The following is a 13,551-nucleotide window of genomic DNA, read 5'->3' on the forward strand; positions in this document are numbered from 1 at the left end:
GAAACCATGGAGGCAAGAAGACAGTGGTATGATATAGTCAAGGTACTAAAGGAAAAAAATTTCCAACCAAGAATACTCTATCCAGCTAAACTAGCATTCAAACATGATGGAGAGTTCAAAATATTCGCAGACAAACAGAAACTGAAAGAGTATACCAACAGAAACCTCCCCTTCAAGAAATTCTAAAGGGAGTTCTGCAGGAAGAAAGGAAAAAACAGGAAAGGCAAAGTTGGAGGAGAGTATAACACCACCACCAACAACAAAAAAGACAAAAAAAATATACAAACAAAATATGACAAACACAAATCCAATCAAAATATGGCTAACACAAATAATTCCTTGATAGTAATAACACTGAATGTCAATGGATTAAACTCACCTATCAAAAGATTCAGACTGGGACATTGGATAAGGAAATATGACCCATCCATATGCTGTCTACAAGAGACACATCTTAGACCCAGAGACGCATGGAGATTGAAAGTGAATGGCTGGAAAACAATCATACAAGCTAACAATAACCAAAAAAAGGCAGGAGTAGCTATATTAATATCAGACAAAATAGACTTTAAATGTGAAACAATTGTGAGAGACAAAGAAGGATACTACATTTTAGTGAAAGGGAAAATCTGTCAAGAAGATCAAACAATCATAAATATCTATGCCCCTAACAAGGGTGCCTCTAAATACGTCAGGCAAATGCTGGAAAAACTAAGTGAAAGAATAGATACATCTACAATTATAGTGGGGGATTTTAATACACCACTATCAACTCTGGACAGAACATCTCAAAAGAGAATCACCAAAGAAACAAAACATCTGAATAGTATATTAGAGGAGCTCGATCTAATAGACATATATAGATCGCTACACCCAAACACAGCAGGATATACATTTTTCTCAAGCGCACATGGATCATTCTCCAAGATAGATCATATGCTAGGCCACAAAGAAAGGCTGAACGAATTCAGAAAGATTGAAATCATACAAAACATTATCTCTGACCACAGTGGAGTCAACCTGGAGATTTGCAAGGGACAGAAGCCCAGATTTCACACCACGATTTGGAAATTAAACAGCACACTCTTAGAAAAACAGTGGGTCAAAGAGGAAATCTCAAAAGAAATCAATGACTACCTTGAAACAAATGATAATGATAACACAACATACCAAAATTTATGGGATGCAGCAAAAGCAGTATTGAGAGGGAAGTTTATAGCCATAAATTCATATATCAAAAAAGAAGAAAGAGCAAAAATTGAAGAACTAACTGCACATTTGAAGGAATTAGAAAAACAACAACAAAGTAACCCAACAGGAAGAAGAAGGAAGGAAATAACAAAGATAAGAGCAGAACTAAATGAAATATAAAATAAGAAAGCACTTGAACAGATAAACAAGACCAAGAGCTGGTTTTTTGAGAAGATTAACAAAATTGACAAACCTTTAGCAACACTAACAAAGAAAAAAAGAGAGAAGATGCAAATACACAAAATAAGAAATGAGAAAGGCGATATCACCACTGATCCCACAGAAATAAAGACTATCATAAGAGGATATTTTGAAAAACTATATTCCAACAAAAATGACAATCTAGAGGAAATGGACAAATTCCTAGAAACACATAAGCAGCCCATATTGACAAAAGAAGAAATTGATGATCTTAACAAACCAATCACAAGCAGAGAGATAGAATCAGTTATTAAAAATCTCCCAACTAAGAAGAGCCCAGGGCCAGATGGCTTCACAGGTGAATTCTACAAAACATTCTGGAAAGAACTGACACCAATCCTGCTGAAACTATTCCAAAACATCAAAACAGAAAGAACATTACCCAACTCCTTCTATGATGCCAACATTACCCTAGTGCCAAAGCCAAACAAAGACATCACAAGAAAGGAAAATTACAGACCAATTTCTCTAATGAACCTAGACGCAAAAATACTTAACAAAATACTTGCTAATCGTATTCAACAACACATTAAACGTATTATACACCACGACCAAGTGGGATTCATCCCAGGTATGCAAGGATGGTTCAACATAAGAAAATCAATCAACGTAATACACCATATAAACAGATTGAAGGAAAAAAATCACATGATTATATCTATTGATGCAGAGAAAGCATTTGACAAAATACAGCACCCTTTCTTGATAAAAACACTCCAAAAGATTGGAATACAAGGGAATTTTTTGAACATGATAAAGAGTATATATAAAAAACCTAAAGCCAATATTGTTTACAATGGAGAAATCCTAGACTCCTTCCCTCTAAACTCAGGAACAAGACAAGGATGCCCACTGTCTCCACTCCTATTTAACATTGTCTTAGAAGTACTTGCTCGAGCACTGAGGCAAGAGCCAGAAATAAAAGGCATTCAAATAGGAAAGGAAGAAGTCAAAATTTCATTATTTGCAGATGACATGATCCTATACATAGAAAACCATGAGAGATCTACAACGAAGATTCTAGAACTCATAAATGAGTTTAGTAAAGTCGCAGGTTATAAGATCAATGCGCAAAAATCAGTAGCATTTCTGTACACCAATAATGAACAAGATCAGGAGGAAATCAAGAAACAAATACCATTCACAATAGTAAATAAAAAAATCAAATACTTAGGAATAAATTTAACTAAAGAGGTAAAGAACTTATACAACGAGAACTATACAAGATTGTTCAAGGAAATCAAAGAAGACCTAAATAAATGGAAGACTATTCCTTGTTCATGGATAGGAAGACTGAACATTATTAAGATGTCTATCCTACCAAAACTGATCTACACATTCAATGCAATCCCAATAAAAATCAACGCAGCCTTCTTTAAGGAACTAGAAAAACTAACTATGAAATTTATTTGGAAAGGAAAGAGACCCCGAATAGCCAAAGACATACTGAAAAAGAAAAACGAAATTGGAGGAATCACACTACCTGACTTCAAAACATACTATAAAGCTACGGTGGTGAAAACAGCATGGTATTGGCATAAGGAGAGACACATAGACCAATGGAATCGAATTGGAAGCTCTGATATAGAACCTCACATATACAGCCACATAATATTCAATAAAGCCACCAAACCCTCTCAACTGGGAGAGAGTGGCCTATTCAACAAATGGTGTCTGGAGAACTAGATAGCCATATGTAGAAGAATGAAAGAGGATTACCATCTCACACCTTATACAAAGATCAACTCAAGATGGATCAAAGACCTAAATATAAGAGCCAAGACCATAAAAACCTTAGAAAGCAGTGTAGGGAAACATCTACAGGACCTTGTAATAGGAAATGGATTTATGAATATCTCACCAAAAGCATGAGCAGCAAAAGAACTAATAGATAAATGGGACTTCCTCAAAATTAAAGCCTTCTGCACCTCAAAGGAGTTTGTCAAGAAAGTAAAAAGGGAGCCCACACAGTGGGAGAAAATATTTGGCAATCATATATCTGATAAGAAACTTATAACTTGCATATATAAAGAACTCCTATATCTTGAAAATAAAAAGATAAACAACCCATTTAAAAAATGGGAAAAAGACTTAAACAGACACTTCTCCGAAGAAGAAATACAAATGGCAAGAAAGCACATGAAAAAATGTTCCAAATCTGTAGCTATCAGGGAAATGCAAATAAAAACTACAATGAGATACCATCTTACACCCATAAGATTGGCAGCTATGAAAAAAACAGAAGAATACAAGTGCTGGGGAGGATGTGAAGGAAGGGGAACACTCATCCACTGCTGGTGGGAATGCAGAAGGATCCAACCATTCTGGAGGACAGTATGGCGGTTTCTCAAAAAACTAGCCATAGATTTGCCATATGACCCAGCAATACCACTGCTGGGTATATACCCAGCAGAACTGAAAACAAGGACACAAACCAATATATGTACACCAATGTTCATAGCAGCATTGATCACTATTGCCAAAAGTTGGAATCAACCCAAATGCCCATCAACAGATGAGTGGATCAATAAAATGTGGTATATACACACAATGGAATACTACTCGACTGTAAGAACACACTACAAACACATGTGATAACATGGATGAATCTTGAGAACCTTATGTTGAGTGAAGCAACCCAGACATTGAAGGACAAATACTACATGACCTCAATGATATGAAATAAACAAGCTGCCCTAGATAGCAAGAGACTGAACGATAGGCTTACAGGAAATCGGAGGGTGGAGGAAGGATATGAGCCAATGTCTGCAGGGGTGGAATTTAAGACGAGATGGTGGTAAGTATGAACACAAAGAAGAGATAAAAGGGGGGCAAGGGGTTGCCTTTGGTTGGGGCTTTGCGGGTTTGAGGGAGGCTGGGGATGGGCGGATGGGTAACATTGCCCAAAAGTGGGGGGAGGGAGGGGTATCATACGAACACAGGAGAGGGTCAGGTGTTGGTGGAGAGTAAAATGCCAAGAAAATCATATCAAAATATAATAAAGAGGGTTACCTGTTTAGAATGCTCGGAGGGGAGGGTCTGATGCAGGACGGGCTCCTGGGGAATGTCTAAATGCTCATTCTGCCAGAGTGGGTGACACCATGGGGTAGAAACCCAAGTAGTGAGAGTGGGGGTGGACCCACATCCTGGGGAGGACTAATGCCATCAAATAGAGGGAACTGTATCCCTCGAGAGAAAGGGTGGCTCCCAGGGCATTGGGGCAGTTGAGCAAGTTAGGCCCTGAACACTATTCCATCTATCTCTGGAAGTGGCTCCTCAGGAAACGGAGGTTGGCTGTCACTGTGGGCACCAAGGTGGAAGGGAAAATGGACATTAAATGTGTGGAACCAAAGTAAATGGGGGGTAAGAGAGGAGTTTCTTGAGAGTACACAAGGATGGATATAAAACATGTAATATTACACCATAACATATAGGAGATGACAGACTGATAATGTAAACCATAATGTAAAACATAGGATAACTAAAAATGTAAAGGACTGTGTATCCTAAAGTATGCACCATAATGTAAGCACAGATGTCACCTTGTTAGAAAGCTAATGTCTCAGACTCTGTACATCACTTTAAGTAAATATGATATGAATAGGGCGTAAGATTATCACTTTGGAAGGGAAAAGGTTTTCTGGTGGATGTGTGGGAGTGCTGTATATAATATATATGCATTGCTGTGGTCTAGGACTCCTGTGAAGAAAAGCTGAATAATTAGGGGGGGGAAAAAAAAAAAGAAAAAGATAGGATGTGGAATTTTTTCAAGTCAACATTCTTTATCTAAGTTCTTTATCTAACTTTATCCAAGTTCTTTATCTATCCTTTAAACCCATCGCTATATGCCATTCCCTAGTTAGGGACCATGACATTATATTGGGCTTCAAATTTCGGGGAGTTCTGGATCACAGAGTGTTTCAACAATGGCAATGGAGGGATACTGGTATGGGATACCAATGACAGGTGATATATGGCTGACAGGGAGCTGTACAGAACATATGTCCAGGGTGCATGGTAATGTTTGGATATACTCATAGTGGCAACAATTAAAAACCACAGCAGGGGGGTACTGGGTTCCTGGCCAGTGGTGCTCTGTCGTGGTCCCTAGGGGAGAAGCGACAGTCTCCCAGGTACAGTGGCGGGGACCGGGAGGGAGTGAGGGTTCAACAGTGAGCCCCTGATGCTAATGACTATGCTTGTGAGCTGATAAACCTAAAATAAGAACAAGGCCTAGAGCAACGTTGTGCCTGGGAATTTCCTCCTGTCAGCCTTCATGTTACTCAAATGTGGCCAGTCTCGAAGCCAAACTCAGCATGTAAATGCAATGCCTTCCCCCCAGCGTGGGACATGACACCCGGGGATGAGCCTCCCTGGCACCGAGGGACCACTATCAAATACCAACTGATGATGCAACTGGAAAATGACCTTATACGGAAGGTTCAATGTGGATCAGCAGAATATCCATGTCTACATAAAATAACACGACTTTAAAATGCTGTTTGACCTAAAGTAAGGGGGAAATGGAAAGGAGAAATGAGTTTATATGGCTACGAGTTTCTAAAAAAGAGTCTGGAGGCTGGCAGAAGGATTGCCCTCATGCACAACTGAGCAGAGTCAGAGAGACAGATAAAGCAGATACAACCCCCAGATATTGGTTCCTTTGAGGGCTAAAGAGACCCATGGGAGTTATGGTCATGGCCGATGGGGTTAACTACCAGGTCAGATGGCCCCTCTTTGGAACTGGTGTTTATGTGTGATGAATCTGGACTCAGATGGGATCTCCCTTCATAAGACTTTCATGCTAATGTGCTGGAGGTGCAGTTAATGTTGGGGTTTAAGATATATTTAGGGGATTTGAATCTCTGGACTGACAATGTGATAGCCAGGTCCTGAGCCTCAACAGACTCCAGCACCTACAATCTGATCTATTGGACTTACCACACTCAGCTAAGATGGAGTTGAAGAAGGACAACCACCACACCATGGAGCCTAGAGTGATTACAACTGAAAATGGGAGGATTGCATCCAGCATCCATGTGGAATCTGAGCCTCCTCTTGACATAGAGGTGCAATGGACACAACCAATCCAATGTCCACATAGAAGAGGTGGCATTGGATTGGGAAAAGTGGACATGGTGGACGATGGGTATGGGGAAAGGCAGGAAGAGATGAGAGGTGGAGGCGTCTTTGGGACATGGAGCTGCCCTCGATGGTGCTTCAGAGGTAATCACCGGACATTGTAAATCCTCACAGGGCCCACTGGATGGAATGGAGGAGAGTATGGGCCATGATGTGGACCATTGTCTATGAGGTGCAGAGGTGCCCAAAGATGTACTTACCAAATCCAATGGATGTGTCATGATGATGGGAACGAGTGTTGTTGGGGGGGGAGAGGGGGGGTGGGGGGTGGGGTTGAATGGGACCTCACATATATATTTTTAATGTAATATTATTACAAAGTCAATAAAAAAATAAACATTTATGTAATCTAAGTATCTTTTTAAAAATGTATATATATATATATATTTAAAGTTTGTGTCAAGTGGTTCCCATCCAGCAAATCACCCACTGCCCATACCATCCAACACCTATGGTAAAGTAGAATAAATCCATGAGATATACAAATTAAAGCTTAAATATTGACTCACTGGTTCTGTCTTGGCCAAAACATTCCCTTTGGTCCTCATGGCCCTGAAGTCTATGCCATCAGGCAACACCACTGATCCCACAAGAGGTAATTATAGGGCAGCCCATGTATGGGGAACAGTTCACTAGAGAGGATCTGTAACAGTTTGATGCTGGATGGATCCCAGAGAATCATGTCCTTAGAGCCAATCCATTCCTGTGGGAGTGGACCTATTGTAAATGGGACTCTTTGATTAGATTACTTCTGTAAGGCATGCCCCAGGGTGGGACTTAATCCTCTTACTAGAGTCCATATGGAAAGAGACAGACACAGGTGCTCAGAGTGAAATGCTCAGAAGCTGAGAGAGAAACCAGAAACTGAAAGCAACAGAGTTCAGAGGAGAAAGCAGAGACTGACAGATGACACCATGTACCTTCCCATATGACAGAAGAGTCCAGGATCACCCACAGCTGATCTTTGAGGAGAGAGCATTGCCAGAAGATGTCTTGATTTGGACTCTTTTCTCAGCTTCACAACTGTAAGCTTGCAAGTCAATAAACTCCCTTTGGAAAAGCCAACTCATTTGGGGAAATACTGTTTTCATCAGCCTCGGTTAACTAAAACAGGATCCAATGATAGTGAATTGAGGTTTTTTCAGTACTGTAGGAAATCAGTGGAATATCTTCAGGGATTTTTTTTTTTTAAGTTACTGAAGATTTACTGACCCTCTACCACCTAAAGACAACATCCCACCACCTGCAAACTGATGACATTATATTCTGGAAAAGAAAACAATGAAAAACCAATCTCTGACCTACTTGAAATAAACTTATCAGGTGTTAATAACTTCACATATAGTTGTCAAATTAGAAGGAAATGAGACTTGAGTACAACACATGCAGCTAAAACTGATGTCACTTCCAAGGTGGGTATATGAAATGGTACATGATTCAAAATTAAAATTAACCAAAATAATCCAGAAGCACTTGACACTGTGTGTGTATCTGATGTGGACAGGTACTGCCAAGATCATGGAACAAGAACCCATTCAGCCAAGTGTTTTGTAGATTATGGGGAAGTTTTTTCAGTGATGAGGTACAAACACAGATACCCAGCAAGACTGCATGAAATGAGAGGCTCATAACATCAAAGAATCTGGAGGGGGAGAATGGAGAATCTTGGCATGGCAGGTCCCAGCTTACCTAGCCTAGGTTCCTGTGAGGGTTCATGATAAGGCAGGTTGGAGCACATGTTTATTCCAGGCGCTTGTCTTTACTGTGACCCAGATGGGAAGGATCCAATGGAACCTGGGCCTGGCAGTTTCACAATATATGGTACAAAAAGCAGATGTGACTAAGGCCATGTGGAGAAGCTGGGAGCAGCTTCTTATCATCCAAGGCATAAGGAAATTGATGTCTTGCAAATAAATTATGCAGCAGGAAAGAGCTGTTTTTCCAAAGCTGCACAGAAAGCTCACCTAAACACTTGGGCCCTGAGAGAGTGGCCTTTAGGGAGCAAGCTGGGCACCCAGCAGCCTCTGGGGCTGAGGTCCAGAAGCAGAACCCCCTGTGAGTGGGGACTGGACCATAAAGGCAGCAGAGAGGCCACAGGAGCCCAGAGACTTGGTGGGAAATCTCAGTCTCCATTCAGCCATGCTCCATTTGGTGTTCTCTGCACAAACCAAAGGCACCTGGATCCACTGTGTAAGGAGAGTGATAAAAGCACCTGGGGAAGTGGCTGCCTCCAGGGAGAAGACCAGGCTGGGGGAGCTCTCATTTACCCCCATGGAGCAGGGAAGAGCCTGAGGGCCATAAAGGACCACCTACTCACAGGGCCTCTATTCTCTAAGCACCAAGCTCAAGCCCTTGCGTATAAACCAGTATAAACCAATGGTCTCTTTCTGACTGCACTCACCACTGGGGAGGCATTACTACTGCCCATGTGCAGAGAATGGTTTGTCAGGTCAAATCCTCCAAAACTGCAGGTTCTCTGTGTGAAGGAGAGGCAGACAGGAGAGGAGTTACCCCTGAAGTAGCTGGCAGAGCAGCACACCAACCCCAGACCCCACTTGCAGGGTGTCACTGAGTCACAGATGTGTGGGCAGGTGGAAGTGATGGGGGAGAGGGTGCAGGACTCAGGTTCCCAGGAACCTCTTGCCTAAAGAGAGGTCCACAGTGCCCCTGACATACAAATGCCATGATCACCACAAAGCTCTCTGCATATTCTGTGCCCTAAGATTCCCAGTCTTGTCATGACCCAGCCTCCCATTCAACCTCCCTTATGTCAGCGACAAACAAAATAAGGGCTATTTATACAGGGTCATGCAGTTTTAGAAGAGAAGACAGAAGCCCAGTGGCTGCAGAGAGCCTTCTAATGGACTTCTGTGTAGTTTAAATCACTCAGAAAGGAACAAGGCTATGTTTATTGCAGGCTGACAGGCAGGCTCGTGCACTGGTGTCTCCTAACCACAGCCACAACTTTACCAACCTACTTAAATATGACCCTTTTTCTAAACGTGTAAAGGGAAGAGACCACATTTCCCCAGAAAGAAAAAGTTGGATGAACAACTGTCTTCAACCACACTCTTTAATTTCATCAGGAAATTATTGAAGTTTTATAAGGAAGAAGAACTTCAGTGTCCTTTTAGCTTGTTTCAAACTTCATGGAATGCCTTTATATTAGGTAATATAAGGCAGTAATTTTATATTTCCAGAACTTGATTTGAATACACTGTTGACTAAAAAACTAAACAAACAATACCTAAACTTCTAAGAAAATAAGTGAAAGCAAAAACACCCTATTTTTGGCACGGCTGATTATCTTTGGCACAGCTGAAAATCTTTGATTTTGTGATATAAATGAAGCTATGTACTCCTTGCATCTTCTGTACAATTATAGAAATGTTTCAGACATACTTGTGGAGAAGGCAGCTAGTAAGTGGAATATGCCATGCAGTTGTCATGCATGTCTCTTCCCCCAAACAAAAATTTAATGACCAAATAAAATAAAGACAAGTGACACATCCAGTGTGTATGAGGCATTATCATTTCCCTGAGGTTTCATTAAGCAAATATGGCATTTTTAGAAGACAAAAAGATCAAGGTTGAAGAATAAAGGACAACTTTCAGTAAAATGAAGGAAATATATGAAAAGGAGAATGCAGGGAAACGGACTTTGGTCCAGTGGTTAGGGCGTCCGTTTACCATATGGGAGGTCCGCGGTTCAAACCCCAGGCCTCCTTGACCCGTGTGGAGCTGGCCATGCGCAGTGCTGATGCACGCAAGGAGTGCCATGCCACGCAAGGGTGTCCCCCGCGTGGGGGAGCCCCACGTGCACGGAGTGCGCCCGTGAGGAAAGCCGCCCAGCATGAAAAGAAAGAGTAGCCTGCCCAGGAATGGTGCCGCCCACACTTCCCGTGCCACTGACGACAACAGAAGCGGGTGCCACTGACGACAACAGAAGCGGACAAAGAAACAAGACGCAGCAAACAGACACCAAGAACAGACAACCAGGGGAGGGGGGGACATTAAATAAAATAAATAAATCTTTTAAAAAAAATTAAAAAAAAAGAAAAGGAGAATGCAAAAGAACTTTAAAAATAAATAGAGCAAAGAAAACAATCCTAACCCCCTGAAAAACAACAAGAAATATGTCTTATTTCTCAGTAAAATGTTGTTTTACATTACTTTCTCTGGATAATTAGAAAATTAAATGTTGTTTTCCTTATTGTACAGTAAAGAAATGTGCACAAATATAATTGAACACTGAACACATTTCAGCAAGTGCTAAACTGCCCAGTGCTGCCCTAAGTTCATAGTACCTTAAAAATATTTAAACCTGGGCTGAGATTACATACATTGCTATAATTATGGAGCAAAATAAATATTTTCTTTTAAACAATGGTACTTGAAAACAACCTTGTCTGATGTCTACATGATGCCTGTGGAATCAGTCCCTGACCCCCATGTTAGCACAAATCTGAAAAAAAGAACTTTCAGAGGCAAGTTCTTGATGAAGTTACATTGTTATAAATGATGACATATGCAGTCTATGATTTAGGTATCATATTGATAATGTATCATCTTCTGTTGTGAACCTACATATATCGTGAATACCATGAGGGTCATATGAACAACTGAATGTACTCAATTTGGAAAAATTGTCCGTGTCACATAATTTAAACCCACAAGGTTGGTCAGCCAATTAGGGAAGTGGGCTGTTTTATCATGGACATGAGCTGGGAAGACACTGGTGTGCTGAGCCTTTACCGAGTCTGGCCATGGTATATTATACAGAACAGATGTGAAGCTGACTGAGCAAGAAAGAGAACTGTCATTTCAGCACAAAAACAAAACCCAAACAAAAAATACCATGCTAGAAAGGAAGAGAAAACTTTTGCTACATAGTAATAGTATTAAAAGAGCCACACAAGATTCCTTTTTAGAATCTTTTAGAATGGAGAAGGGTGTTTCACATTGGTGCTGACCAGACAAGGACCTGGTGACATATAAGTAGCACAGCCTTGGGCTGGGGAGGATGGCAGGATGGAGGGCCACTGTCATCCTGAAGAGCTGGGTGGGAGCCCATGGCTTCTCCAGGCTCTGGGCATTCATACAGACCATGTGCCAGCTTCAAGGGGACAGACACATCCTCTTACCAGTCTAGCCACACAGTAGTAAAACTGAGAAGCATTTTATTATCTGTAAGCAACTGCTTCATTTCTGGCTACATACAGGAGAATAGACAAGATGTGTGTGTACATTTCCAAATGCTGCTTCTTTTGTTTAAAAAGATAAGAGCATCTAAGAGCTTAAGTAAAACAGAAGAGCTCTAATCTTCTTCCCTTTTAGTTAGCAGAGACAACAAGCATGTCTCTCAAGGCATCAAAGCAGAATGCTCTGATCCATATGGGTTCTCAGGAGGTTGGGGGGGGGCCTCCATACTTAGCTTCCCAGCCCCAGTGGCCTCCCACTATCAAGAGGACAGATGGGAAGAGGGGGGAGCATGGCTATTAGCAACCTTTGTTCCTTTTGTTTGGGGCTTGTGTTACCCTGTGTGACTGGAAGGGGGATGGAGCAAGAAGTTGAGCCTTTTTCTGGTCAGAGCCTCTGACTCAGGTTCTGATGCTTTTGCCTCAAGGGATCTCCTATTCCCAACCTAATGTGTTGGAATACAATAGTGGTGTGAAATTGACACGCAGGCTTCCATGTGCCCCATGAACAGAACTGGGGAGCCTCAAAAGATCCCACTGTAGGCATGAAAAACCCTGCATGGCAAATGTGCAATATCAACAATTATCTATCTACTGATATGCTATGAGCGCCTCACAGATTCCTGTTTCAGAACCAGAGACCCTGGTTAGAACAAAACAATCATTACTGAAGTTGCTAAAGTCTGTTGGTGCACAAAAACACACACAATGAAAGACATTATATTTTATCTTGGCCACTATATTATGACCAAGTGATGAGAAACAATAATATATTACATATTGTTTAAATTATCTTCTAGGGGAGTTGTTTGTAGTGCCAAGCTCCTCTGTGAAAGAACACAGGAAAATGTCTACAGAAAGCTGGTAGTAGTCAACCAGCAGGAACCATCAGATTCAGGTGCATCTCTAAGTGAAAACAGGCATCACCTTCAAGATGGCAACCATCAGGAAGCAGACTTGGTCCAGTGGATAGGGTGTCCGTCTACCACATGGGAGGTCTGCGGTTCAAACCCCGGGCCTCCTTGACCCATGTGGAGCTGGCCCATGTGCAGCACTGATGCACACAAGGAGTGCTGCCCCACGCAGGGGTGCCCCTGCATAGGGGAGCCCCATCACAAGGAGAGCACCCCATAAGGAGAGCCCACCAGTGTGAAAGTTCAGCCTGCCCAGTAATGGTGCCACATGCACGGAGAGCTGACACAACAAGATGATGCAACAAAACAGAGACACAGATTCCCATGCCGCTGAAAACAACAGATGCAGACAAAGAACACACAGCAAATGGACACAGAGAACAGACAACTGGGGCAGGGGAGGGGGAAGGGGAGAGAAATAAATAAAATAAATCTTTAAAAAAAAGATGGCAGCCATCAAAGGGACCCTGTGCAAGAGGTGTAGGAGGAGAAACCTTCATCCTCAAATTTGATTTTTAGACCTTCATCTAAAAGGAGAGTAATTAGTGAGACAGAAAATTCAGAAGACTTAGCTGGTGGACAACAGAGAAAGCACCACAAATCTGCTAGCATTTACCTTTCCTCTGATGAAAGTCTTGCTCTATAATAAGGAAGATATGGTGTAAAAGATTCTGTAGGAGTGAATCAATGGAGACTATCAAATCTGGATGTTGATACTGGTTTAAGTGAACATTCTGGTGATTGGTTGAATCAGGATTCAGTTTCAGATCAATTCAGTGTATAATTTGAAGTTGAATCTCTTGATTCAGAAGATTAGTGAAGAAGGACAAGAACTCTCATATGAA

This window comes from Dasypus novemcinctus, chromosome 14 (genome assembly GCF_030445035.2).
Source record: "Dasypus novemcinctus isolate mDasNov1 chromosome 14, mDasNov1.1.hap2, whole genome shotgun sequence".
NCBI classification, from domain to species: Eukaryota; Metazoa; Chordata; class Mammalia; order Cingulata; family Dasypodidae; genus Dasypus; species Dasypus novemcinctus.